The sequence below is a fragment of the Antechinus flavipes genome, chromosome 4 (genome assembly GCF_016432865.1).
Source record: "Antechinus flavipes isolate AdamAnt ecotype Samford, QLD, Australia chromosome 4, AdamAnt_v2, whole genome shotgun sequence".
NCBI lineage: Eukaryota > Metazoa > Chordata > Mammalia > Dasyuromorphia > Dasyuridae > Antechinus > Antechinus flavipes.
The window spans coordinates 119777578-119789426 of NC_067401.1; the positions used below are offsets into that span (position 1 = coordinate 119777578).

The 11849-nt window shown below is 37.4% G+C and overlaps 1 long non-coding RNA gene across 1 annotated transcript; it reads left to right on the forward strand.

Annotated features, from left to right (window-relative positions):
• The first annotated feature begins 2211 nt into the window (after positions 1 to 2211).
• LOC127560007 (uncharacterized) lies at positions 2212 to 11770 on the forward strand. Its single transcript, XR_007953248.1, has 3 exons — positions 2212 to 3065; positions 3305 to 3357; positions 11252 to 11770. It is a non-coding gene; the product is annotated as an uncharacterized LOC127560007 (long non-coding RNA).
• The last annotated feature ends 79 nt before the right edge of the window (positions 11771 to 11849 follow it).

An 11849-nucleotide genomic window follows, 5' to 3' on the forward strand; every position in this document is an offset into this window, starting at 1 on the left:
AAAAAATGGGAATAGCATATCTACCTGCTTTATTAGATTGTAAAAAGTACTTTGTAAACCATTATATAAATGGAGCTTATTAGTATGTGCCTTGACAAGATGTTGTGAAACAAGATGTTTCTAAAATGTTTGGCAAACTTTAAAATGCTAATATCTCAGGTGTTTGCTTTGTTTTCATCTGTTTGCAGAATTATGAAATGTTTTGTTATATAGTAGCAACTAGTATTTATGGTCTTAGTTGCTTCAGGCTTCAAGAGTATTAATGACTTGTTCATGGTGATGTCGTTAATATGTATCAGTCGTTATCCAGTCTTCATGACCGCAAGGATGGTGTTTTTTGGTATTGATTTATAATTTTATTTCCTACATAGATATTTTGCTTCCCTGTTGTCTTGCCCTACATTTCAGGCAAAAATTATATCTATCCTTTTTCTGTAGTTCTCCATTTAGGATGTTCTTGTTAGTTGAGATGTCGGGCAGATAGTACCTAAATGCAGACCTAGTATGCAAAGACTTGAGCTAATAATCTGATGTCCTCCAAAATGTGAAAGTCTTATTGACCTCTACTTAATAGTAAGTTATAGGGATAGCTCATTTGCTATGCTTTAGTAAGCTTGTCTCCCCTTCTCCCATTCAGGTAAGTCAAAAGAGAGGGGAGTACTGTAGCACCCACTTGTCATGCTTCTTGGATCAAGGCAGGCCTCTGAGTTGCTTTTTAGAATACTGGCAATATCTGCATGATGCCACCAGGGTGTCTCATGGTGCTGTTTCTAATCTGTTTCCACCCATCAGAACAAGGAACTAAGCAGGAAGGGATTCAATCTCTGTAGGGTGGGGATGACTGGAGTCCAGTAAGAGAAGAAATCTTTAGCTCTGGATATCCTCTGATCATGCACAGCCAGTTCTCTGTTCTTAATAGAGCTCTTTTATGACTGGTCAAACTAATCTCAGGGAAGACCATCAGACAAGACCTGGAACAGCCTGACCACACATGCCAACCCTAGTTAAAAACCCCAGCAGGTGGCAGCAGTAAGAGATCTGGGTACATTTCTGTGTACATGTAAGATCTACGTGGTCAAACAGTGATAGCTTTGAGACAGTTGAGAAGAGTCACAAATGTGTGATATCTTCCTAATGTAAAATGAAAAATCTTTGTCACCCATCCTGACCCTACACCTTATTTTTTGTTAACTCAAGTGCTAATCTTGTTCCTCAATCTGCCTCCTGATGAAATTGAACCCTTTTTGCAATTAAGATACACATAAGAATATTTTGTCATTTTTCAAATGAATTGGGAAAAGGATTAAGACTAATTTCCCTTTGTTGAAAATCTGTTCTTGACTTTCCTGTCTACTTTTATAATACATTCCAATCTGGAATTATTTTTAAAAATTTCTTTTTCAAGTACGTTTTCTCCTTCCTACTTCCCTTCCCCCAAAAAGAAAAATTTTGAAAATCCATTTTAATGAGAACAATTTCTCACAACTCATTCTGGATGTATAGTTCACCACTATTAGAAAGCAAATATTCTTCAGTGGTCCTCTGGAATCTTGCATGGTTAATCAGTTCTTAATTCAAGTTAATTTTTACAATGTTTTAGTTGTAATATAAATTTTTCTGGTTCTTACATCATTCTGTATCAGTTCATGTAAGTCTTAAGGAATTTTCTGAAATTGCTCATTTCACAATTTCTTACATCATAAGAGTTATAGTTTTATATTACCTTACTTTATTCAGCCATTCCTCCACTGATAAGCAACCCTTCTAGCTTCCAGGTCCTTTCCTTTTCTTTGATCTATTTGAAAGAGAATCACTGTTGAGAAACTGATAGATTAGGCTGAAATTTTTAACACAGGAAACTCCTAGACAACTTGAGAGTGTGATCCATGTGTCACCACCAGACATTTTGGATGTTTCTTCAGGGATCGTATCCCAGAAAATAAGTTTACTAAGCCAGGATCAAGAAAAAATATTCTTGTTCTCTGCATATCAGGATAGTTTCCATCCTGAATGTCCCAAGCCATGATCTTGGGGAGAAATTTCTTCATTGGGCAAATTATAACTCTGGATCTCTGAGACCCAGACTGATCTGTATAGCACTACAGATATTTGTGTGCAGGATGGAGTTAATTTGTTTTTCATAGGAAAAATAAAAAGCTTCTAAATCTGTAATAAGGAAATGTTTTAAATTTGCATGCATTAATACATTACTTTGTGAAGTTCATGTTTATATAGCTGTGGTATTTTATCCACATGTATTTTGCACACATTGTCTAGTTTGATCTTCGCAGATTTGGAATGTAAGCAGCACAAATACATTTGGGTTTTGTTTTGTTTTTAATAGCTGAAGAAATTGAAGCTTTTGAGTGATGAAGTGATAAGGTCACAGCTATGATGTGTTCTGGAGCCAATACTCAAACCAGGTTGTCTGCCTCCAACTGTTTTCTACTATACTGCTCCGTCTTTGTGAGAAGTTTTGTTGTATTCTGGGTGTGTTGTCTTGCCAATTAGTGTGTAAGCATTGCAAAGGTAGGGTTTCTAGTGCTATCCTTGCCTCCATATTGGCTGGGTAAAATACACAATGCTGCATTCAGTAGGTATTCAAATGTTTGGCTGACTGGATTGACTCTTTACCCTCTGTTCTAAGCATTCAGCATCTGGTTCCAGACAGAAGATATGTGTTGGAATAAGAATCTATAAGATTAGTTTTTGTCTACTGCCATGGAGGTGAATGAGTTTGGCAATAAGCATTGCATTGCTATCTTGGCCTACCTGGATAAAGAGGAAAAAGAAAGTTGTTCCTTTGTTCCCAAAGAGGACCGATGACAACAAGAGGGTGATGTTTTGACTTACAAGTGAATTAATTGTATTTTAAGTGAGACCAAGCTGTGCAATCAAAAGCCCTACTCTCTAATATTGGAGTCCAGTCAGGACAACTGGCAGTGGTGCAAGATGCAAGGAGGAAAAGAAGAACGAGAAGGGGGAAAAAAAGATGTATAAAATGAAAAGGAGAACATAAAGATGAATGGAAAGAGAAGAAAAAACCCCAGCTGGGAGCAATGAGTGTGAGAGAAAACCCTATCCTTCATTCTTACTTTTTGGCAGAGCCAAGTTTGATTTATGTTAAAAAGCCCTCAGATGCTAAAATCCCCACTGATCTATGTTCCTTTCCAAACCACTTAAGTATTTGGAGTTGGCTGGCTCAATCTCCCTTGCTGTGGTAGTCCCTTTGCTGTGGTCCACTTTAAATTTCTTTATTCCTTCCTTCCATCTCAGGCCTAAACAGGATTTTATCTTCCAACAGGACAGAAGAGCTTGCCTGAAGCTATAGAGGGAGTGCCTACTTCATAACTACAGGTAGCTTTGATCTTTCCTTTAGAGTGGAGCTATGACCTCTAAGAATAGTTGACATGGGTGTGGCCATGTAGAATTTTTAACAGCCTATCTGTCCCACTCCCATCAAAAGCATGGCCTTTAGATAGTTTCTACTATAAAGATCCCCTTTTAACCCCAAAATCTCTAAACCCAGATTTTAACATAAATAAGGTTTGTGGGCACTGTACTTCAATAATCTTAATACTGATACAAATCCATGGAGACTCGGCGAAAGTCTCTTGACCCAATACCCACAGAACTGAGGGAGATAACTTGGTATCCAAAAGGATTATTAAATTGATGTCTATAATTTAGCTCTTTCACTCACACTTGTAGAAAGGAATTTTCTGGCCTCACTTCCCTAAGAATGGTCTACAATGTCTCTCCTTAAAGGTTTCTGAAGTAAAAGTTTAACATATCTCTTTACTCCCATCAGCTAAAGTCTCTACTGACTCCACCACAGTTAGGTGCCAGGGACAAGCACCCAGTTCCATTTAGTGATTAAATATCAATTAGCTTTTACAAAAGAGGTTTAACGTTATAACAAATAACAAAGTTACAATATAGACATTTCCCCTCAATGTATGAGGTAAGTATGATCCTCTATCCCACTTAGGTTTCTAAAGAATAAGCTCATACTTGGTTTTTTTACATAGCATTGGTTCTACCGAATTCACGAAATCTCAGCTATAACGGGGCCTAGTTCTAAAGGTTACTACTAGCCTGAGCACCAATGCTGAGTTTGCTGTAAAATTCAGACCCTTAAAATAACAGGACTGTGTACCTCAGGCTATCCACTCTAATCTCTCACCTAAAATGGGAAGAAAAAAACAAGGATCAAGGCTTGTTTTATGAGGTCACATGACCACATATAAGAGAGAGCCCAAGATCTTTAACCTTAAAAGCATTCTCACCAGCTACCCTTGGTAAAGGAGTGAAGCTGTTAGAGTGTAATTCAGGAGAATGTACTTAGGCCAACCAAGATACTGAAAACAATCCCAGTTCATGGATACACAGCTAATCAAAAAATGGTTTCTAAGCATGTGATTTGCAAGCCAGAGCCAAGAAATCTACCCTTGTTCTGAGGTCACTTCAAAGTACTTTTTTTCCATACATCATCTCAGCTTTACTAGAAGTAGGCTCTCTGACCTGCCTTTGGAGAAATAAAAAGAGGTAATCCCTATCTGTGCCAGAATCCAGTGAAATACTCGAGACAATTCTAAGTTATTAGCAGGTAATAGTGTTCTGCTCTTTGTATATGCCATCGTGTACTTTGAGACATAAATGAGAAAACCACTCAGTTTATATACTAATGGAGTAGACCATGTACATTTAATCACAGAATATAGGCAAAATAAATAAAAATCAATAGTACTGATAGGGCAGTCACTAAGCTATGGACATAAGGAAAGGTCTTATTTAAAAGGTGATTTGAACTCAGTTGAAAACCAAGGATTCTAAGAGGCAAACTGGGTATGGGGAAACAATCTGCAAAGGTAGATCTACATGAAAGGTAGCAAGTAGACTAGTGTAACAACCCCAGGGAGTATATAAAAGAGAATGTGTAAGAATGGGAAAGATACTAGGTTGTGAAGTGAATTTAATGGAAGTAATAAACTTTGGGAGTGTTTTTTTTTTTTTTTTTTCCCTTCCTAGGAGAGGTGGGAGAGTGACAAGGTTAGACACTTTGGTAACTGAATAGGTTAGTGTGGGAAGATACTTAAGGTAGGGAGGCCAAACAGGAGGCTATTAAAATAATCCAAGTGAGTCTGAAGTAGGTTATGGCTATGGAGCAAGAGGCAGGCAAGAGATATTTGACAAGATAAGGCAACTAATTGGCTAAGTAAGGTGTCCAGAATGAGAGATTGTAAACCTGAGTGACTAGAAGGATGAACATAGGATAGACAAATTTTGATTTGGATGTGAGTCTTGCCTGAAAGACATAAACAGTTGGTGATATATAGGACTAGAGTTCAGAACACACATGGGCTAAATATATAGATCTGGGAGTCATTTACATAAATACAATAAACCCATGGAAGTTGATTAGTATCTCAATAACTAGAGGAGAGGGCCAGTCAGTGGATATGACATGATTCTTCAGAAAATGAAGTCAGAGTCCTCAGGAGAACTTGTAAAAAGTTGTGACAAAAAAGTAACCAATACCTAAGTATTTAGAGAAGGATGAATTTTTAAAATGCTACCAAGAAGTCTAGGAGGAAGAAGAGAGACTATTAGATTTGATTGATAACTTCAGAGAGCAATTTCAACTGAATGTTATTTGGAGGCCAGATTATAAAAATGTAAAAAGGATTAAAGGAAGCAAGAGATACAGAGTTCAGTCAAGAAGTTTGCCTGAGAAAGGGTAGAGAGATATTAGAGATGGCTAGTGGTAATGTTCGGAGCTATTGATCTGTGCAGAGATTGAGTTTACAATCTTGACCTCTTTAGTGCTTAAACTGAATTTTACTCTACTTGGGAAACATTTCCCAAACCTTCTGTTCCAGGCTTAAGCTATTTGCTGTGGTGAGAAATAGGTATACAAAGGATGATATTTTACCTTTAGGGCATGTTTTTGGTCATGTTAAATTTCTTGGTATTTTTTTTTTTAACTTTGTTTTAGGCTTGGGCTAAATTTTGCCTAATATTGCATTTCCCTCCCTAGTTACCCACTCAGAAATATAGAATTGGGATAGTGACCTCATTAATGCACTTCATTCAGTTAGAATACCAATACAATATCCTAATAGGAAATTAACTTCAATGTTACTAGGACATGCTGATGCCACATTCAGCACAAGGCACATAGACACTCAAACATTGATCATGTGTTAATACCCAGGGAAGTCTAGTAGTTCTTCTTGATCCTCTGTAGATAAGGAATGCTAATTTATCATCATACTTAATAATTTGATACTATTTTAAAAGTCCCCTTTACCTTTTGAACCTGATAAGGAGTCTGATTAGATTTCAGTGGACTTCGTCACAAGTTGAAATAATTTACCATATTTAATGGCTCCATGCTATCAATTGTCAGAAGCAGAATTGGTTGGAGAGAGTTAATTAGTCTCCACAGGTAAATTGATTAATACAGGCATCTTAAACTTTTTATACAACCCCAGGTACATAGATATATGTTAGGTATACAAATCAAATATTGATTATCATTATCTCATTCAATTATTTGCCCCATATGGAATTGCAACCAAAACTTTGGATTAGTATAATCAATTTCCTATGAATTGCCTATTGAAGGGGGTTTTGAGAAGACATATGGTCATGACAGGTAACAAGTATGACAGGTAATAAGTATTTTATATATTTCCTTGTACTGACAGCTATGGAAAATAGCCAAAAAAGACTGGGAACTCCTTGTTGGAGAGGGAGGGTAGGAGAATCATGGTTTTCATTACAATGGAGTTTTGTTTTTTTGTTTTTTAAACAACACTTATTTCCCTTGTTCTTTTTCATTCCAGAGAACCATATAACAGTGTTGGGGGTTTTGTGACAAGAAAAAATGTATATTTAAATACATTGAATTTAATAATTTGGGGAAAACGTGACTTTTTGGTGGTTCCAGTGTTCTATACCCAGAGACCACTCCTCTACATATGCACACCTCTGCAAAGAATGGAAGGGATGTCATTTTTGGGGGGGGGGGGGAGAGAAGGGGGCAATCTATACTTTGTGATTTTGCAACATTCACCAACTTATAGTAGTTCTTTCAATTTTCATTGCTATAGTCATTATGTGTAATGTTTGAGCTAACTTTCTGGAGGTTCTTCAGATGGACCTTGATCTTAATGGAGGAGTGCAGGAGGTAGGAGAGTTTGACCAGGAGGATGGTCAAAAATGAAATGTCCCATTTCCAATCCTCAGCCCTTTAATGCCTTGGTATGATTACATCATTACAGCACACTGTATATGTGTGAATTAGAGAACCATTATATCACCATGCTAAGTACTAAGTATATGTATACTAAAGAACCATCATCTCATCAATTCCACTAAGTTAACACCTTGTTATAAGTATCCTTGTTTCAAGTATACTTCTTCCAAAAGTTCATACAATTGTATGTTATTTTCCTGGTTCTGCTAATACCATTTTGAGTCAGTTCATGTCTCCATCCTTTTCTCTTCATAAAATTCATTGTTTCCTACAGAAGAATCATTACTTCAGTTACCACAATTTGTTTAGCCATTGACTATCAAACATCTTTTGTTTTCTTTACTACAACACCAACAACAAAAAAAAGTGTTATAAATATTTCAGTATATGTATAACCTTTTTGGTCATTGATCTCCTTGGAGTATACACCTGACTGAGATCTGAATTAAAGGGTATGGATATTTTGGTCACTTTCTTTAAATAATTCCAAATTAATTTCCAGAATGCCTATACCATTTTTTTTTTTTTTTGGGGGGTTAGTGATTTGGAGCATTCTTTTATATATAGTTTGTGATTCTTTTGAAACTTGTTCAATCCTTTGATCACTTTTCTATTGGGGAATAGTTAATAGATTTGAATGGGAAAACATGGTCCGAGTTCTTAAGTCTTACATTTTGAAAGCTCCAGAGGATAAGGTTTCTAGCTGCTGAGAAGTCTAGTGATGGATAGATATATATAGTTTTCAAGGAGTTTACAGGCTGAATGTGCTCAAGAAAAATTAACCTGGCTTTCTCCCAGAGATATAACTTTTCCCATTTTTTACTTTACCTATTAAAAGAAGTTGATGACACCCCAGGCAGTAGAATTGAAAAGAAGCAAGGCTTCTGCCAGTGATTACTACAAAGAAGCAGCCCTGGGGCTGGCTGTAGTGACTGTGCCCATAGTGGGGTTTGCTTCTGCTTTTCTCACTGGATGAGGTGTTTCTTGGTCTAATGAGAGCATGAAAAACTAGCTTCCTTTTCTGTTCTTATTCTTGTGTAATTTAGGCAGAAGTTGAAGGGTCATATTGTTGACTGATCCTTTTTGATCTTGCCATTCAACATAGACTTTTAGAATTTCTTCTTAACAGTGGCTCGTCTGTCACAGCTGCAGGTTTTCTGCGTCTGTAATCCAAATACTTAGTGCATTTAGTGTCTCAAAAATTCTTTCCTGAATAGAAAACTAGCATGTTTTCCAATGTTTCTTAATAGTGTCTTTAGAAAAAATATGGGAGCCTGAGTGAGACATCCCCTTTCTAATATATCATTAGCCATTAATATCTAGGTTATACCTAGGGGTTTAGACAGGGATATATACTTGTTATTTAGTCATATAAAGTGGGGATATTGTGCCAATAATGAATGATTAAATGGAAAGTTTGAAAGGAAATTGGGAAGACATCTATGAATTGATATAGAATGAAGTGAGAAACATTATAAAGTATAATTTGAAATATTTGAGAACTTTGCTCAATACCATAACATCTTCCCCTCCAAAGGACTAAAGTTGAAGCGTACCATCCATATCTTATGAAAATTAAAATTCAGAATGAAGTATATATATATGTAAATATATATATAATACATTTTAAATAACCAATATGTCATATGGGTTTTATTTTTAAATTGTCTTGGGGGCAACAGGAGGGAGAGATAATAGAAGTAAAATAAAGTAAAATATATGACTATCCCCAAAACTCACTGAGAACTGAAATTCACCAACTTCAAATGCAATAATTTGTCCAGAGGAAGTGATTACATGCCTCTTTTTACTATGGGTTATGATCACAGAATAAAGATCATAAGTAAATAGATTTAAAAGTGTAAGGCACTTTAAAGGCAACAAATATTTGTTCCATTTTAATTAAGTGCCTGGTAAGTATAGAGATTGGGAGTGCATTTGATTAGACAATCCTTACCTTAAGAAGATTACAGTTTGATAATGAGGATAAGACAACAGCACAGATAGCTGTCATACACAATGTTATATTTACTGAGATTTCAAAACCACGTTATTGAAATTACAAAGCAAAAAGTGTGAAAAGGTTATTAATTGGGGGTTAAAATGTTTCATGAGAAAAGGGGGACATTTGCAATAAGCATTAAAGTATAGGTGGAATCTCAGTAGATAAAGGGGTGTAGAGAGGATTTCGATGTAGGGGACCATCTGAGCAAAGGCATGGGGTCATAAAAATGATGCCTTTTGTTAGAAAATTTGGTTTCAGTGAAGCATTGAATGTAATTTTATGACAAAAAGTAGCGACTCCAAGTTCTTGAGAGATTTGAATATCAAGAGGAGGAAAGCTTGAAAGACAAGATGTCATTGAAGTTCTATGGGGAAGAAAGAAAATTCTGACAATGTGAAGGATGAAGTTGTGGAGAAAATAGAGAAACTTGGATTAATAGGGGAGGGTGGGTAATGAGGATCTGTACAAAGATTATGGCAATGGGAATAGGAAGGCATAGATGATACAAGAACTATTTTGAAAGTGGAAGAAATAGCACCCACTGTAACTGATGAGATGATGGAGGGCCAAGTTGTACAATAGTTCATATTTATGAACAAAGATGAAGACTGTCTCAGCGCTGGGAAAGTGGGTTTTATTCTGATAGCCAAAAAGCATCGTCACCAAGACCTGATGCTTCCTACATAGATCCCTTTTATAGAAAGCCCAACAATAAGTGGTCTTGTCAGTGAGTAGATCTGGTTAGAACAGTGGGCATGGAAAGACTTTAGGACTAAGGATTATCATGGCAGGGAAGTAGGGATTTGTGGAAGGAAAAAATTTCAAGGATTTTTACCTGGATACTTAACATTTCTAAATTGTCATATTTGAAAGATGGCACCAGTAGGGCATGGTATATCAAAGTTATATTTTCATTAGTAGATTTGGATTTGATGTGCTAAGCCATTCATATACTCTTGCCTGGAACAGCTGGCTTGGGTTGGGTATTGCCGTCTGCAGCTATGGAAAAGAGCAAAGCTAGCTGACTCTTCTGGGAATGGAGCTCATGACCTGGTTTCAGTATATATTTCTAGTGGCAGCTGTAGCTGCGGGGGTTGGTTGCTTTTGGCTCTTGTTTGCAAGGCTGACGTTTTGGAATTTTTCCTTTCTCTTTCTGGAATCATGATTTCTAAAGCATCACCTGATTATGGAAAGTGGTTTGGTTTCTTTGGAGGTAGGGTAAACGTGGGGAGGATTTCAGGAGTGAGATTCCATGGCTCTGCTTTGAATGAAGGGTAGAACTAGCTACTTTATCAGAGGATAAGGAGTCAAAAGTTCTTGCTTCTGAATCCCGGCTCTGAGGTAATGAGAACTCGACTATTTTCACTTAACCTCCGTTTCCTGCTTGTGGGGGAAACCCCTCCCCAGAGGTGCAGTGAGAATGTCGAGGAAGGTTTAGAGATCCTGTGATAAGAAATTCTGGAGAGCCTAAATAGATTCCGAAGAGTCTCCGTTATCACCAGGATAATGGCCATCATTAAGTGCTAATTTTCATATCTTGAAGGTTCAATTTCACCCCTGGCTGAAGGAATGAAAGAAGTAAAGGAGAACATAGCTCTAAGGAGAGGACTTGGAGGTAGAGAGAACTTAGAGGTGTAATAGAGAGGAGCCTTGCAGCACAACAATGGGAGGGAAAAAAGACGATCACTTAACGTTCACGATTTGAACAAGAATTTCAAATGTCTTTACGGTGGAGCTATTTTAATTCCTCTTGCTTGTACCTTGGTTCTTCCGTTTTACTCTTGTGTACAAGCGCCTCTGTTTCCTGAACATCTTTAGGAATGCGGGAGGGAGAGAGAGGGAAAAGTCATTCTCTTAAGTGTGAGACCCTTGGGATAGTGCGCAGGGGCCATGGGGGGGCCAGTTAGGGAATTCGGCTGAGGGAACCGTTGGAATCCCTACCTCATAGCTCATTGTTCTCTGTCCCCTCTTGTCTCTGGCAGGCCTGCCCTTGTGTATTACCTGCAGCGCCCAGTGAAACTAGCTGCGGTCTATTTTCTCAGCCAAAGCTACTCATCTATCCCCAAGAGCTGCAGGCAGTGCCTAATGGGGAATCTCCTCCATGAGAAACTAGATCAGCATTTTCCTGCCTCCTTTCTCCGGTGACTGAGGGAAGGAGAAAGAAGGTTGTACCTGTGTGGTAGATGAAGTGGAAGAACAGACTGTCAAATTGTTACTCTCTTTAATTTCCCGGCATTTCTAAAAGCAATATTCTGCTACTGTATTTAATCCTCCAACAGCGAGTGTGTAGGGGGGGGCGGGGGGAAGGATGGAGTTGGAGCCTGGGGTAATGTATCCAGAAGTAATAGATATGAAGAAGGCAATTAGTATGAAAGATGTAGGTCTTGCAATAACGTAGCCATTTGAAAATTGTATTTTCCTTTAATTAGTTTATTAAAACATCATCGAAGCACCTGCCCTTTCGTCTCTCCCCAGGAGCTTCGAGACATTTTTCAATAATACCTTGCCTCTAATCTCAGTTTTGTCGCCAGATAATTGAAAGAGAAAGTGCTGAGAATGATCCTCAAAAATACTCCCCTT